The 17,259-nt window shown below is 37.5% G+C and overlaps 1 protein-coding gene across 4 annotated transcripts in view; it reads left to right on the plus strand.

Moving 5' to 3' along the window:
• NCOA2 (nuclear receptor coactivator 2) overlaps window positions 1-17,259 on the plus strand; it is a 257,624-nt gene that overhangs the window by 19,491 nt on the left and 220,874 nt on the right. The window lies entirely within an intron of this gene.

Raw genomic sequence — 17,259 nt, forward strand, 5'->3', positions numbered from 1 at the left:
GGACGTTTTACTTTCCAGATGTGGCCTTTTTTATAGTAAAGGTTGTGTTGTAATAATAGAACTCTTTCCTTCTACCAGCACTAATAAACTACGTACATTGTGGCTGAAACCAATATAATGATAACCAAATAACTAATTGCTCAGGAATGATATACCTGTCTGAATCCATTCACGAGAAGGGATAATACTTCTGAGAGTGAGTAAAAAGAGACCTCTTGTAGCTTGTTTTAAACTGATGATGATAATTTTGTAGTTTAACAAAACTTAGCAGCAGAAGATAAATAAATAGGCTTGTTTAACGTAATAGTGGTACTCCATAACAATTTAAAAGATTCTATATAAAATCTAGAGATAATTTTTCTTTTTGTGTGAGACCCCTTTCAGGATTCTCAAGAAAATATGTTCCCTTTAATGTGTTGTAGAATGACTTACTAAAGACTAATTATAAATGTGCATTTTTGAGACTTGCACATATTAAGTATGCAGGTAGGTAGTTATGCTAAGTAACAGGGTTCTTAATGTGTTTAGCAGTTTGCAAAACGTTGAAAAATTACGGGCTAAAATATGTATATCTGTGTCGGGTATCTTTTCATCTTTTACAATTATATTAAGCAAATTTTGTAGAGCAAAAGAATTTTCCTTAAAAAAATAAAAACAAAAAACCCCACTTTTTCTTTATTGTCAATAAATGAAAAGACTAAAATATACAAAGACTAAATGGCATTGTCTGCTACCTCTTTTTTGCTTTTTTTTTACTATTTATTGTGTCTTATTAAAAATCATTCTTAATTCAGACTCATTCTGTGAAATAATCTGATATTCAGTTTAATTGTATAAACATACATGATCCTGTCTTTCTTAATTTAAACTATTGTACCACAAATTGCACACAAAATGCAGAACTTAAACTGTGATATTCTAGGAAGCTCCTTATTAATTTGATGTGCATAATTATAATATGCAGATCACAGTCTCGCTATAGATGGGAAAGAGAAGATTCTGTAATACATCTGTTTTCCTAAACATTGAGTAGTGCTTTCCCTCATTTCAAAAATCAAAACAATTAGTAAGTGAAAACCTTAAAGTATGTGTGGTATTTTGCAATTAATAAAAAGCTCTATGGTAGCATAATTTATATACCTGGTATTGCAACCATTTATGAGCACCTTACTTCCAGAGGGATATACAAATTCTGGAGAAGATGTATAATAAATTGGAATAAAATAAAGTCTACTAATTGATCAAAGAAGTTTGATGTGCTTTAATTAGAAGTTTGCAGAGGCTTATATGAGGATCTGCACATATGTACAGAGATTTGGGTGAAAAAAAATATTTCAAACTAGGCAGTAGAAGAACACATGACCCTTCTTTGACTTTAAAAATAAGTGAGAAGTTTTGTTTTTCTCCAAATATGATCAGAATTCTCTGTTTTTGGCAGTAGAAAAATCTGGTTTACTAGTATTCAAGGAAAAATAAACAATTATTTGTACACCAGTGGTATATCAAGGTTGAATTAGATGTTTAGCTATAGTTATTTTCACGCAAACAGGGTTAATAGGATTGCCTAATCTGGGGTTAGGAAAGAAATTTTCTGCAGGGCATATTGTCAGTGACCACGAGGTCTTTCACCTTTATTTGAAACTCTGAGCAGTGATCTTCTGTTAAGATTAGACGGGTGCATCCCATAGATCAATTTCCAGCCATTGGGAGTGGGCATTGACCTTTCTGTTTTTTTGTGATGTGGAAATGATTGTGATACCATAAGTTTAACACTTTGGTATCCTTGTAAAATCAAAGAAGATTAATTATTGAAGCATTAAAGTTATTTTTTAAAAAACTGTGAATAGCAAAAATATAAATTAAGTTAATGGGTTAGGGTTGTTTAAAAATAAATTATAGGTTTAAATAATATACAAGTCTGTCTCTGGTTCTGAGTATACAGTCTTCACACATGTAAAACTCACTTTAAATTCAGTGGATGTGTTGCATGGGAGCAGATGCTGTGCAACTGAGCTGCTTATTGTGTTGGAGGAACATGAAATATTGTATGTGATAAAATAAACACCTGTGTTTGAGATCCTCTTTTCTTAAGTAACTACATTAAGATAGTTAGTTACTTTTAACTTTTTAGTTTAAAATGAATTAAATGAAAAATATTTTGGAAATAAGGGGATAACTGGAAACTAACTTAACCAATATTTAATAAGTGAATAAAATTATGACTGAATAATGGACCTTGAATAAAGTTTTTTTTATTATATTGCTTATTTTGCTCACAACCTTTTTATATTGAAGAAAGCACAGTATATACACATTTGCAGAAGAAAGAGCCATCATCAGAGGAATACACACACACACACACACACACACACACACACACACACACACGTTCCTGCTCTACCTTGGTGGGTCTTGCGCTTATTGGAGGATTTGCTCGCCTTGGAGCTTCACGGCAGCCCTCAGCTTGGCCGTTTATCTGAACCCACAGTTCAGGTCGACGACTCCTGTGTCTGACCGGGAGGATTTGGGAGGAACCCAGGCCTGCCCTCTACTCTGGGTTCCAGCCCAGGGCCCTGTGGAATGCAGCTGTCTAGAGTGCCTCCTGGAACAGCTGTGCGACAGCTACAACTCCCTGGGCTACTTCCCCATGGCATCCTCCCAACACCTTCTTTATCCTCACCATAGGACCTTCCTTCTGGAGTCTGATAATGCTGGTACACCTCAGTCTTCCAACAGTCCGCGTTCTCACTCTCAGCTCCTAGTGCCTCTTGCTCCCAGCTCCTCACACGCACACCACAAACTGAAGTGAGCTCCTTTTTAAAACCCAGGTGCCCTGATTAGCCTGCCTTAAATGATTCTAGCAGCTTATTGATTGGCTGCAGGTATTCTAATCAGCCTGTCTTAATTGTCTCCAGAAGGTTCCTGATTGTTCTGGAACCTTCCCTGTTACCTTACTCAGGGAAAAGGGACCTACTTAGCCTGGGGCTAATATATCTGCCTTCTATTACTCTCCTTCAGCCATCTGGCCCGACCGTGTCACTATATATATATATATAATAAATGTAGATTGATTGCACTGTGTCATCAGTGTTAGAGCCTGGGAATGCTACAGGGGTCAAGAACAGGACAGCTGAGCACTTGTATCATCAAGGAAGATGACATGCATTTACTCAGGCAAATATTCCTCACTGCCTGCCCTTAACCTCCAAATTGAGGCTGGTGAAAGATCTACCCAACTCAGATCTTGACAGTAAATAGTATTAATTAAATATAGGGCTTGACAATGACACGGATAACTTGGATCAAGGCCAGTAGATTTTGCCTTGGTTTTCTGAAAATTGAATTCTACTAATCTGTTTATCTGGCAGCTTTACAGTACAGAAAATTAAAGATCCACAGACACATGTCTGTAGGTTAATGTGGTTGAATTTCTATTTTTGTAATGATGCCACAATGCCCGAGCATTAAAGTAGCTGATACTCAAACAGAAAACTAACTTTACTGGCTAAAGTACCAAGCGAATGTCAAGTTTATTAAGCTAATATCTGGCAAAGTGCCATTGCAACCTCATTATTTTTTATATGAAAAGATTTATTGTGAAAAGTTATACAACTTCTTTTTAATAAAGCCAACGTTTATTTCTGTATCCAGTTTCAAAATGAACTATCATCACTAAAGTCTTATCCGCTTTGGGCTTGTCCACACTTGCAGAGCTGCAGTGGTTAGTGAAGATGCTACCTGTGCCGATGGTAGAGCTTCTTGCATCATTGTAGGTACTGTACCTCCCTGAGAGGCAGTAGCTACAGCGACAGGAGAAGCTCCTTGTGTCAACATAGTGCTGTCTACACCAAGAGTTCAGTTGGTATAATTGCATCACTCAGCGGTGTGGATTTTCCATATCCCTGAGTGATGTAATTGGACTAATATAAATTCGTAGTGTAGACCAGGGCTTTAAAAAGAAGTTAATTATACCTTAATCATTTAAACATTTTTCTAGGTTCCCATGTACTTGACCAAAATAATTCCTCTGGGATTTTAAGGAAGCTGATCATACGAGTGTATTTTCTAAAGCTTGAGTAGTATGTCTGTAGCCATTTATGACTGGCATGTTGCTCAAATACCAGATTTTAGTTTACACTTTTAGAAGTTCCCCTTTTCAAATGTTTAGCTCATCTTCTTCCCATCCTTTCCCTCCCCTGAAACTCTTCATCAAAATAGCATAGAGTTCCACGAATCATATCTGCAGGAAGGGAGGGAAATACTTCTACTATGTAAATTAAATTCCTTTAATCTTTCATTTAAAAAAAATAAAGATACTTAGCTCTAAAAGGACTTTAAAAATAATATAATGGTTCCATTGAAAACCTGCAAACTGGCTCTGACTTTTTTGTAAAATTCCTGAGTTATTTCTCTCCTTTCAAATAATTTAAATGATTGGCTAAAGCAGTGTTACACAATTGTACAAGAGGTGATTGAGTGGTAGCTTTCCTTTCTATCTACAGCTGTGTTGAAATTTGTTTTAAATATGGTTCTGGCTAGTAGATAATATGAAGTAACTTTCTCTGCTGTTGTGGACTGGACAAACTGTGTTAAAACTGTTTTACAAAATCATGCCGTTGCCTTCCCACCATAAACAAAGGTGAGAAATACTGATATTCATACACACGAAGTGTAGATAGTACATGTATATTATAAATCTGCTTTAAAAAGCCTGCAGTATCCTGGGTGGGGGGAGAAGCATTCATTCTGAAGTCACTTTCTGGACAGCACTAAACTAGTTTTATTACTATGGGCCGTATTCTGCCCCTCTGTCATTGTTTGGTACTTTTATTGCAGTAAGGTACTACATCTGGCCTTTTATTTTGTGCTTAGAAGCTACAGTGATGACCAGTCTAGAAGTATGTAAAATAGTTTTGGAGGGTCATTAGCCAGCAAATCAGTTCATCCTTGACCACCAATGGTGAGGATAACCATACGAGCACCTTGCCAACAAGAACAGGCTAAAATGTGGTTCTCTTCCTAATGGTATTTTAGTGCTCCAGTAGACACAGCTTAATTTTGAACCAGGAGAGGAGTGATGATCCAATGGCTAAAGCATTGGGCTTGGATTTATAAGATCTGAGTTCAGTTACTTGATCTGCCACAGGTTTTCTCACGTGTAAAAGGGGGATGACTCCCTTTCTCCCATCTTTCTTTATCTATTGAAATGGTAAGTGCTGTGGGGCAGGGACTGTATTAGGGAAGTGCCTGGTAACAACTCTGTAGTTAGGGTTGAATTCTGAGTGGGCTTGAAATGCATAAATACTGTTTTTCTCTAGAAAAAAGTGACCAATGGGTGTGAAATTTCACACAGTGTTAAAACATTCAAAACATAAGACTAACCAATAGTCCATCAGACCAATGGTCCATCTAGCCCAGTATCCTGTGTCTGACAGTGGTTGCAAAAAGAAAAGGAGTACTTGTGGCACCTTAGAGACTAACCAATTTATTAGAGCATAAGCTTTCGTGAGCTACAGCTCACTTCCTCAGATGCATATCATGGAAACTGCAGCAGGCTTTATATATACACAGAGAATATGAAACAATACCTACTCCCACCCCACTGTCCTGCTGGTAATAGCTTATCTAAAGTGATCATCAGGTGGGCCATTTCCAGCACAAATCCAGGTTTTCTCACCCTCCACCCCCCCACACAAATTCACTCTCCTGCTGGTGATAGCCCATCCAAAGTGACAACTCTTTACACAATGTGCATGACAATCAAGTTGGGCTATTTCCTGCACAAATCCAGGTTTTCTCACATCCTCCCCACCCCCATACACACACAAACTCACTCTCCTGCTGGTAATAGCTCATCCAAACTGACCACTCTTCAAGTTTAAATCCAAGTTAAACCAGAACATCTGTGGGGGGGGGGGGTAGGAAAAAACAAGAGGAAACAGGCTACCTTGCATAATGACTTAGCCACTCCCAGTCTCTATTTAAGCCTAAATTAATAGTATCCAATTTGCAAATGAATTCCAATTCAGCAGTTTCTCGCTGGAGTCTGGATTTGAAGTTTTTTTGTTTTAAGATAGCGACCTTCATGTCTGTGATTGCGTGACCAGAGAGATTGAAGTGTTCTCTGACTGGTTTATGAATGTTATAATTCTTTATATGTTTCAAATGGAATGAACAGAATAGGGTAATTATTGATTGATCCATCCCTTTTTGTTCAATCCTAGCATATGGCAGTCAGAGATTTAGGGACACCCAGAGCATGGGGTTGTGCCCTTGACTATTTTGGTTAATGGCCATTGGTGGACGTATTCTCCATGAACTTATCTAATTCTTTTTTGAACCCAGTTACGCTTTTGGCCTTCACAACAACCCCTGAAAACAAGTTCCACAAGTTGAATGTGTGTTGTGTGAAGAAGTACTTCCTTATATTTTGTTTAAAACCTCCTGTGTGTTTAATTTCATTGGAGGACCCCTGGTTCTTCTGTTATGTGAAGGAGTAACAATTCCCAATTCACTTTCTTCACACCATTCATGATTTTATTGACTTCCATCATATTCTCTCCTGCCCCACCTCCCGGTTGTCTATTTTCTAAGATAAACAGTCTCAGTCTTTTTAATTTCTTCTCGTATGGAAGCTGTTCCATACCCCCAGCCATGTTTGTTGCCCTTCTCTGAACTTTTCCCAATTCTAATATATCTTTTTTGAGATGGTCAACCAGAACGACGTTCAAGATGTGGGGGTACCGTGGATTTATAGTGGCATTATGATATTTCCTGTCTCCTCTGTCTTCTTCCTAATGCTTCTAACATTCTGTCGTTCTGTTAGCTTTCCTGACTGCTCCTGCACGTTGAGCAGATGTTTTCAGAGAACTAGCCACAATGATTCCAAGATCTTTTTTGAGTGGTAACGGCTAATTTAGACCCCATCATTTTGTACGTATAGTTGAGACTATGTTTTTCAATATGCATTATTTTGCATTTATCAACAACAGTTTTCCTCTGTCATTTTGTTGCTCCATCACCCAGTTTTGTGAGATCCCTGTGCTACTCTTCGCAGTCAACTTTGGACTTAATGATCTGGAGTAATTTAGTATCATCTGCAAACTTTGCTACTTCGTTGTTTACTTCTCTACCCAGATCATTTATGAATATGTTGAACAGTCCCAGTACAGATCCTAGAGGGATCATTCTATTTACCTCTCTCCACTGTGAAAATTGACCATTTATTCCCACCCTTTGTTTCCTGTCTTTTTAACCAGTTACTGATCTATGAGAGGACCTTCCCTCTTATCCCATGACTGCTTACTTTGCTTAAGAGCCTTTATTGCGGGACCTTGCCACTGGATAACCCTTGTCCACGTTTATTGACCCCTTCAAAGAATTCTAATAGATTGGTCAGGCATGATTTCCCTTTGTAAAAGCAGTGTTGCTGCTTCCCAGAAAATTGGGTTCATCTACATGTCTGATAATTTTGTTCTTTACTATTGTTTCAACCAATTTGCCTCATACTGAAAATAGGATTACTGGCCTGTAATCCCCAGGATTGCCTCTGGAGCCCATTTAAAAAAATTGGTGTTACATTACCTATTCTCCAGTCATCTGGTACAGAGGCTGATTTAAGCGCTAGATCATGTACCACAATTAGTAGTTCTGCAATTTCATATTTAAGTTCTTTCCGAATTCTTGGGTGAATACCATCTGCTCCCGGTGATTTTATTACTCTTATTCATCAGTGTGTTCCAAAACTTCCTCTGACATTTCCATCAGCAACAGTTCATCAGATTTGTCACCTTAAAAGAATGCTTTAGCTTTGGGAATCTCCCTCACATCCTCTGCAGTGAAGATTGATGCAGAGAATTCATTTAGTCTCTCCACAGCAACATTGTTTTCCTTAAGTGCTCCTTTAGCATCTTGACCATCCAATAGCCACACTGATTGTTTGGCAGGTTTCCTGCTTTTGAGATACTAAAACCAAATTTTGTTGTTTTTGGTTTTTGTCTTTTGCTAGTTGCTCTTCAGATTCTCTTTTGGCCTGCCTAATCACACTTTTACATTCCGCTTGCCAGAATTTATGCTTTCTATTTTCCTCAGTAGGATCTGACTTCTGGTTTTTAAACTATGCCTTTTTTCCTCTAACAGCCTCTTTTATTCTTGTTGTTTAGCTATGGTGGCATTTTTTGGCCCTCTTACTGTTTTTTTGTTTTTGTTTTTGTTTTTTATTTGGGGTATACATTTAGTTTGCGCATATATTATGGTGTTTTAAAATAGTTTCCATGCAGCTTGCAGGCATTTCACTCTTGTTCCTATTCCTTTTAGTTTCTATTTAACTAGCTTCCTCATTTTTGTGTAGTTCCATTTTTTTAAGTTAAATATTACTGTAGTGGGTTTCTTTGGTATTTCCCCTCCTACAATGATGTTACATTTAATTACATTATGATTGTCATTACTGAGCGGTTTGGCTATATTCACCTCTTGGACCAGATCCTGTGCACTACTTAGGACTAAAGCAAGAATTTCTTCTCCCCTTATAGGTTCCAGGAGCTGCTCCAAGAAGCAGTCATTAATGGTTACCTAGAAATTTTATCTCTGCATCCCATCCTGAGGTGACATGTTCTCAGTCAATCTGGAGATAGTTAAAATCCCCCATTATTATTGGGTTTTCTATTTTTGTAGCCTTTCTAATCTACCTGAGCATTTCACAGTCTCTGTCACCATCCTGGTCAGGTGGTCAGTAGTATATTCCTGTAGCTATACTCTTAACTGTTCAAGCATGGAATTCGTATCCATATCAGTGGCAGTTTGATTAATCAAAGATTTTTACTATATTTTACTCTGTGCTTTCTTTCACATATAATGCCACTCCCCCACAGCATGACCTACTCTTTCAGTCCTGTATATTGTGTACTCTGGTATTACCATGTCCCATTGATTATCATCGTTCCACAAAGTTTCTGTGACAAAATATGTATCTACACAAAAATTAGTAGAGAGGTGGTGGGTGGGTCTGAACAGATTGCTCCATGGTTGTGAACTCTTCATATCAGCCACTTAAATTGTCCATAACTAGTAATAGAAATTGAATACATTTGACTACAAGTGTTTTAATATAAAAGAATTTCCCATTGTTATTAATGCATTGTGGATGTTTTTACATAGTGGCTTCTCCATTTGACACTCTTCGATCAAGTCAGTGTAAACAGTGATTGCTTCAAACATCTCGAAGACCTAAAAGAATTGTGTAAGTAAGATCAGAGTAACATGTAGTTAGATGTGTCACTAGCACAGAAAACCTGGGGAAAAGCAACAATGTGAGCTTTCGACTATGTACATAGCAAAGTGAGGAATACAGTTACGCTTTTTTTAAAAAAAAGCTGAAAAGTTCTTTTAAAATGTAATGAAAAATTAATACACTTCTACTGATGTTGACATGATCTTTATACTACTTTTACTATTTTAATTTTGTGAAAAAATAGGTTTATAAATCGAGTGATAATTTGGACATATGAACCATATTATGTTCTGTTACGCTGTGCAAACACAGAATAATTCCACTGAAGTTATGCTGCTGTAATTGAAAGAGGATCATCACCTACTCTTTTAGAGTTTGCTTAGGAAAAGGAAAAAAACTCCACCTTTTTACCAGGATTGGATTTCAAAAGGGGAATAAAGGAACCTTCCACCACCCCCCCCACCCTCCCCCCAAAAAAGTGTAAACTTGCTATCAGCAGTGTAGAAGAGATGTTCTGTAGCACTCCTAATTGAAAATACTCTCTGATTTGCATTAGTTGAATTTACAGAAGAGATTTTTGCTGTATTTTTATTGATTTTGCTTGTTGCTGACAAGGAAGCGGTTAATAAGGAAAATTGTTGTTTTTAGGGCTGTCAAGCAATTAAAAAAATTAATGGTGATTAATCACGTTGCTAAACAATAATAGAATACCATTTATTTCCATATTTTTGGATGTTTTCTACATTTTCAAATATATTGATTTCAATTGCAACACAGAATACAAAGTGTACAGTGCTCAGTTTATATTCATTTTTATTACAAATATTTGCACTGTAAAAAAAATAGTATTTTTCAATTCCCCATTGCAAGTACTGTCATACAATCTCTTTATCATGAAAGTTGAATTTATAAGTGCAGAATTATGTGAAAAAAAACCTGCACTCACAAACAAAACAATGTAAAACTTTAGAGCCGATAAGTCCACTCAGACTTACTTCTTGTTCAGCCAGTCAAGTTTGTTTACATATGCAGGAGATAATGTTGCCTACTTCTTGTTTATAATGTCACCTGAAAGTGAGAACAGGTGTTCGCTTGGCACTGTTGTAGCCAGCCTTGTATATGCCAGATGCGCCAAAAATTCATATGTTCCTTCACGCTTCAGCCATCATTCCAGAGGACAGGCATCCATGCTGGTGACGGGTTCTGCTTGATAACAGTTCAAAGCAGTGCGGACTGCCACATGTTCATTTTCATCATCTGAGTCAGATGACACCAGCTGAAGGTTGATTTTTTTTTTCTTCTTTGGTAGTTCGGGTACTGTAGTTTCCGCATCAGAGTGTTGCTCTTTTAAGACTTCTGTGGACACCTTGTCTCTCTCAGATTTTGGAAGGCACTTCAGATTCTTAAATCTTGGGTCAAGTGCCGTAGCTATCTTTAGAAATCTCACACTGGTACCTTCTTTGTGTTTTGTCAAATCTGCAGTGAAAGTGTTCTTAAAACAAACAACACATGCTGGGTTATCATCCGCCACTGCTTGTATGGAAGCATTTTCCCTGGAATGGTGGCTGAAGCATGAAGGGGCATACAAATGTTTAGCATATCTGGCACCTAAATATCTTGCAGTGCCGGCTACAAAAGTGTGAACGTCTGTTCTCGCTTTCAGGTGATATTGTAAATAATAATTTCAGGCAGCATTATGTCCCATAAATGTAAACAAACTTGTTTCTCTTAGTGATTGGCTGAATAAAAAAGTAGGACTGAGTGGACTTTTAGGCTCTAAAGTTTTACATTTTTTTTGTTACATAAATGCACTCAAAAGCAAAACAATCTACATTCGTAAGTTGCACTTTCATGACAGAGATTGCACTACAGTATTTGTATGAGGTGAATTGAAAAATACTATTTCTTTTGTTTATCCTTTTTAGAGGTCAAATATTAGTAATAAAAAATAATAATATAAAGTGAGCACTATATACTTTGTATTCTGTGTTGTAATTGAAATCAATATATTTGAAAATGTAGAAAAACATCCAAAAACATTTTATAAATTTCACTTGGTATTCTACTGCTGAACAGTGCGATTAAAACTGCGATGAATCGTGATAATTTTTTTGAGTTAACTGTGATTTAATCGATAGCCCTAGTTGTTTTGTAATAGTGACAATATCTTGCGGGGAAGTAGAAGCTGAGTGAAATAGCGCAGCATAGGGTTTTGTGTGAGCATATAATATACATAGGGTCAGTTAAGAATCTTTTTTGAATTTTTATAATTGAAAATTTCTGTTTTTTTTTCCAAACAAACAAACCCCAAACAAACCAAATAAAACCACATATAATTTTTCCACAAAACTAAGTTTTGTTTATCTGAGATGAGCTGACATACATAAGCAACTGACTATTTTTTCATGTTGCTTCATTCATAGTATCTGCTAATTTTGTATCTTATATATAACACCTAGTGATGGGCTCCAGTAGCTCTTTACTGATGCCACAAGCTCAAGCTACTCCTGTGCTGAATACTCAACGACCAGTTGAGTACCTTTTTGCAAACTTGTTGGTAGCCAACTATGAAAATTTGTTCTGTTGGCCTTTTTAGTGTCTAGGAGTGCACCATCATCAACAAACAACTCCAGTAAGGTGGCAGCCAACCAGATAGAGAAATAGTTAAGAATTTGAGAGTTTAACTCTAAAATGACATTTGAATTTGTGGTAGAAATCACATTTAATCCCATAAAATTGTCCTATATGTATAATTACATCCAAAGGAGTTAGGGAAGGGATGTAGCCCTAGGGAGAAAGGATGGCCTTGTGCTTTAGGCACTGACTAGGAAGTCAAGAGATCAGTTATCAGCTCCCAGTTTTGCTGTAGACTCCCTGTGTGACCTTGGGCAAGTCATTTCAACCATCTATGCCTCAGTTGTCCATCTATAAAATGAGGCTTATATTTTTTACATGGCTGGGTGTAAGGATACATTCATTTCTGTTTGTGGACTGCTCAGATTTTATGGTGTTTGGGTTTATATAGGTGCACAGAACAATTACTCATTTTTACTTTCCATTTCAGAAAACACTAGTCAAATAAGAGGCCATATTTTCAATTAGGTGTGCAGGACATGAAGTAGTGGAATTTTCAAAAGTCTTGGAGGGAGTTTACCAGCTAAGCCTGTGATCAATGGGCTCCTGCCAAATTATTAAATGAGAATCATTCTAAATTGTTTTGAGTCAACTGTAATTTTGCTTGCTTACACTGTTAGATAAAACATCAAGTAGGTAGATTTAGACTTCCATCTCCTGTTAAATGTGAAATTGTCTTTCTGGAAGTACTCTCTGAAATTCTACTTTAGCACTTTAGTATTGGGTTAAACTCTCTGAATCCTCTGTAGAATTATTTTATTTGTTTTAGGGCCCTGTAGGTCAGGAAACAAAATGCACTTGGAAGTTCTCGAGTGGGGGGAAAAATACAATGCAGTCTTTCTCAGCTCAAGAAAAATGGGATATCTGTAAGTTACTATAGGTAATATATATGTACGGGCTTGGCAGAATTGGATTTTTTTTTTTAAATAAAGGATGGATAATGATGTTTGTTTTTTAAGCTTTTTTCAATATTTATCAATTTAAATTTTCAGTTGTGCAAAATTATGGGTGAATTGTTTTTCAGTTTTTGTTGACTTAAATACCCACAGTTGTGGGAATTTATGCAGGAGGGGAAGAGGTCAGACAATTATTTAATGACAGTAGATGTTGAGATTCAAAAAGTTAATCCTTTATAGCTGTTAACACAAATGGTCAATGTCACACGTTACAATATACCAAGTAAATATCTTTAAATCAAACTCTAAAAATTTCTCAAGTCACATTTTTCTCAAGTAGCATTTGCCTGTATGTAAATTATCAGTTATCATCAATGGAAATATTTTTTCATTGGTTGCTGTGTGTATGCTGAAATTTATATTTATTGATATTTACCAATAAAAATTTAATCCTTCCCAGCCTGCATATATAGTCTCTTAGTAAAGTCCCATGTAGGAAATGTTATTTTAAAATGAGACTGTTACTTGATTAGTGAGTAAGGATTTTCATAAACGGGGCTTGTTTTTGAAGAGATACTTTCAGCTTTAAAAAAAACACACCAAGGGTTTTTATTTTTAATTTTACTATTTGTTACAAGTAACACCTTAATTTCTAAATTCTACTAATTTTGTTGTTGTTTTTGTTTACTTTGTGTATTAGCTTTCACTTTGCGTATGGTCAGTTTCACTACTTCCTTTGTACATGTATAGTAAGCGAGGCCTGGTCTACGCTGGGGGAGAAAATTGATCTAAGTTACGCAATACGTGAATAACGTAGCTGAAGTCAACATACTTAGATCTATCTGCTGCGGTGTCTTCACTGCGGTAGGTCGACTGCTGATGCTCCCCCGTTGACTCTGCCTATGCTTCTCGCTCCGGTGGAGTACTGGAGCCGACAGGAGAGCGCTCAGCGGTCGATTTATCACGTATAGTGAAGATGCGATAAATCGACAACCCCCCTCCACCGTCCCCGGAATCGATCGCTTCGGACATAAGTGTAGACATGCCCTTAGCTTACTCTTATTCGTGTGTATCCTTCAGGCTTCAACAAAGGAAACTTTTTTTTTTGTTTAAAAGAAAATGATTATTAAACCACATAAATTGACTGGAGGATCAGACAGGTGGTAGTGTACTTGCAATTAATTTTAACTCATTTTTTAGAAAAATAGATTTTAAGTTAATGGTATACCTTAAATTCCTAAATTATTGTATGATATGAAGATTATGGAACATACATAAGTTCTGCATTTTGACTAAAGAAGGAAACCCCAAGCATTCTGCATATTTATATACGTAGTGTTTAACCTGTATAAACATTTTAAAGTTAATCTGAAAATGTAAAATGCTGAAAATGCTCAGTATCCCACATGAACAAAGTAAGAGGAGCACTCAGCCATTATTATCTTGAGCTTGCAACTTTAAATCTAACTTTTCCCCCCTAACGAACTCTACCTTTTATTCTGTTTATGTTGGACAGTCAGTGCATAATACTCAGTGGGGAGTTTTTTTGGTGGGAGAGACAGTTCCATTGCAGATTGCCTTTAAAAGATACATAACATACTTAGTCCATGTTTTAGCAGGCTACGTATATCTTTGTTACAAATAAAATTGCATTTTTGAACATCTATGGTTTCTGATGTCATAAAGTATAAATTAATACAATGAAAATCTTATGGAATAAATCATTTTAACTGCTCTTAGCATCTCTTTAGGATTATTGAGTGGAGACAAGCTGTGTGCTGTGCATTGCAGATATTAAGAAACATCAGAAGTTTTTTTTAACATAAGTTTTGAAATGAGTTGTGGGCTGAGCTCCAGCGCTGCTAGGAGCATAGCTCATCCTGCAGTAGTTTCATTATCATTTTATCACATATCAGATGCATTTATTTCAGTTAAGATTTCAGTTTTTAATAACTTTGGTTACCGTTTTTAATTTACCATATAATTATTGTAACTTACTGCTGTTTCAAAAATAATTTACAAAAATGTAAAAGTATAAACTACTACACAAAAATAAGGCCCAAATACTTCAGTTTTTTAATTAAATATATATTTGATGGGTTGGGCTTGGTTTGTTTTTTGTAACTGGTGACAGCTATCAAAGTTAGAGGCCTGACCTCAGAGGTTTTTTTTGTTCTGTTTTGTTTTTTTGTGAGGGGAAAGTAGGTGAAATAGAGTACAATCACCAATTTCTTGGAGAGTTTAAAAATCTTACTTTTACTTTTCCATGCTTTCTTAGAGAGGGGGAAAGCATTTTAATAACATTATTGAACAAAGATTTTAAAAACAAAATGTACAGCATTCTTTACAATATTCTCATCAAATGCTAATTTTAAAATTTATTTCAATTCATTCACAAGAAATCCTCTGTCTGCTTTGGGGAAATGTAGATGCTGTAGTAAGGTTAGTCAGTTGTAGCAGAAGTAAGCAGGCTCATGAGCTTGTGTTTGAAGTATTTCTGGGGCTGAACAATTGGGCTGCTTTTAACATCAAACTAGATATCTTGCAATTGCTGGGGCTACCATTATTTACTGAAAATAATGGTGCCAGAGTAGGAATAGTGTAGCAGATTTTTTTTTTAAAAAAAATTTAACATTCTGGCCAGTAAATACCACAGCAGGGTGTACCCCATCCCACTCTACATGCCTTTACCTCTCTGCAGGAGCCCTGCCAAATATACGCCCTGAAAGTGCAGCGATTAAGGCTATTTTGGATCAAGAGTAGAAATGAGTTCCAGAGATGAAAGGCCTTTGTGCAGAATACCTAACCTGCCACCACCTTATTTCCCCTCTCAGAAAGGAAAGCTCAGGTGCTGCCCTCAATTCCGGTAGGGTGGCCTGGGGAGAAAGGTGATCTCTCAGGTCGTCAGGTTCTGGGATTTTTAGATCCAAGCCAAAACCCTGAATGCCACCTAAACCCTAACTATATAAGTAGGGCCCTACCAAATTCACGGTCCATTTTGGTCAATTGCATGGTTGTAGGATTTTTAAAATAGTAAAGTTCACCGTTTCAGATATTTAAATCTGAAAATTTCACAGTGTTGAAACCGTGGGGGTACCCGCCCTAAAGGGGATTGTCAAGGATTGCAAGGCTAGTGTAGGGAGGTTGCAGTATTGCCATCCTTACTTCTGTGCTGCTGTTGGCAGTGGTGCTGCCTTCAGAACTGGACAGCGGGAGCTGCTGGCTGGGAACCCAGCTCTGAAGGCAGTGTTGCCACCAGCAGCAGCACAGAAGTGAGGGGTGGCATGGTATGGGGGGGGTTGTCACTTTTGGCGGGAGGGAGGGGTGGCCTTATGGTGGGTGACTGCCCAGGGCTCTGTAGTCATCCCCCTCCAGCCAGCCCTTTAACCTGTGGGTGCTGAGCCTGGAGCTGGGAAGGGGCAGGGCTGAGGGCACCCCACCAAAGGGCCCCTACCATGCACTGGGCTCTATGCTCCCACCTCCAGGAACCTCCCCTGGATGCAGCAAGCTGCTGCTGGTGATGGCGCAGAAGTAAGGGTGGCAATGCGATACCATGCCACCCTCACTTCTGCGCCACTGCAGGCTGATGGCGGTGCCTTCGGGGCTGAGCTCCTGGCCAGCAGCCGCACGCTGCTCAGAAGCAAATGTGGCAATCCTATGGCAAGTGTGGCCCCCCCATCTACAATAGCCAGATTTCACAGGGGGAGACCAGATTTTAGCATCTGTAACGTTTTTTTTTCCACAGACGTGAATTTGGGAGGGCTCACTATATAAGTACCTACTACAAAGGGGTGTTATGAGGCTTACTTCATTACAATTGTAAAACACCTTGGAAATCCTCGGATCAAAGCTACTCCAGGAGTGTGAAGAAGAATGATTTCATTATTCTTGGTAGATGAATTTTGTCTTGATAATTGATCCGTCCTTCATGCCAACGTATCCATATCCCTGATGTGTCCCTTTTAGGTGAGAGGTGGGTCATTCTCAGTGTTGGCCGAGACCTGGAGTTGTTCTGAATAAAGACTTGATAGTTGTGCCAAATTATGTGACTATAAAACCGCCAGGCTTTCTTTGTCTTGGCTCAATGCGAGGTTTCAGGTCAGAAAAAATGAGCACTTAAATACTCTAATCTACCCAGGCTGTTCACATACACACGCACTTTGGTTTTGCTAGCTGCTATTTCTAAAGCCATAGATGTTTAGTAACTTAGTCAGTACTATGGCTATAGTTTCTTGGCTTGTATTTATACAGACACATTTAAATGAATGAGTAGACAAATAGCTAACTTATAGAATATCAAGTTTCCTCTTCAGAAACAATTTAGCAATTACAAGCTCTGATATAGTGTGCATAGGAACAATAAGGTATATACTGAAGTACAAATGGAAAGTTCTACAGTACAGTTCAGTATGGTTTTTATAGGCAGTGGTTAGACATAACAAGAGGAATGGGTCAGTCTAACACTGATTGGATAGTAGTGTGGACATATTTTAGTAGAAG

The sequence above is a fragment of the Lepidochelys olivacea genome (genome assembly GCF_965140295.1).
Source record: "Lepidochelys olivacea isolate rLepOli2 genome assembly, chromosome: 2".
Taxonomy (NCBI): domain Eukaryota; kingdom Metazoa; phylum Chordata; order Testudines; family Cheloniidae; genus Lepidochelys; species Lepidochelys olivacea.